We start from the raw sequence: 449 nt of genomic DNA on the forward strand, positions 1-449 counted from the left end.
AAAAAATTAACCGGGCTTGGTGGCGTATGCCTGTAGTCCCAGCTACTTGGGAGGCTGAGGCAGGAGGACTGCTTGAGCCCAGGAGTTTGAGGTTGCTGTGAACTAGGCTGATGTCACTGCACCCTAGCCTGGGCAACAGAGCCAGACTCTGTCTCAAAAACAAAACAAAAAACAAAAGAACTTTAACCAAATTGTTTAGTTCCCAGAAGGAAAAAAAATTCATTTGGTGTTCTTATTGGAACAACATCAAATTAACAGATAAACTTAGAGAGATCTGACATTTTTAGGTCTTGGAGTCTTCCTTCCAAGAATATGTTAGGCAGTCAGGGTGGCTCACACCTATAATCCTAGCACTCTGGGAGGCCAAGGCAGGAGGATCACTTGACCCCAGGGATTTGAAGTTGCTGTGAGCTAGGCTGACGCCATGGCACTCTAGCCCCAGTGACAGA

The sequence above is a fragment of the Propithecus coquereli genome, unplaced genomic scaffold (genome assembly GCF_000956105.1).
Source record: "Propithecus coquereli isolate 6110/MARCELLA unplaced genomic scaffold, Pcoq_1.0 Scaffold105, whole genome shotgun sequence".
NCBI lineage: Eukaryota > Metazoa > Chordata > Mammalia > Primates > Indriidae > Propithecus > Propithecus coquereli.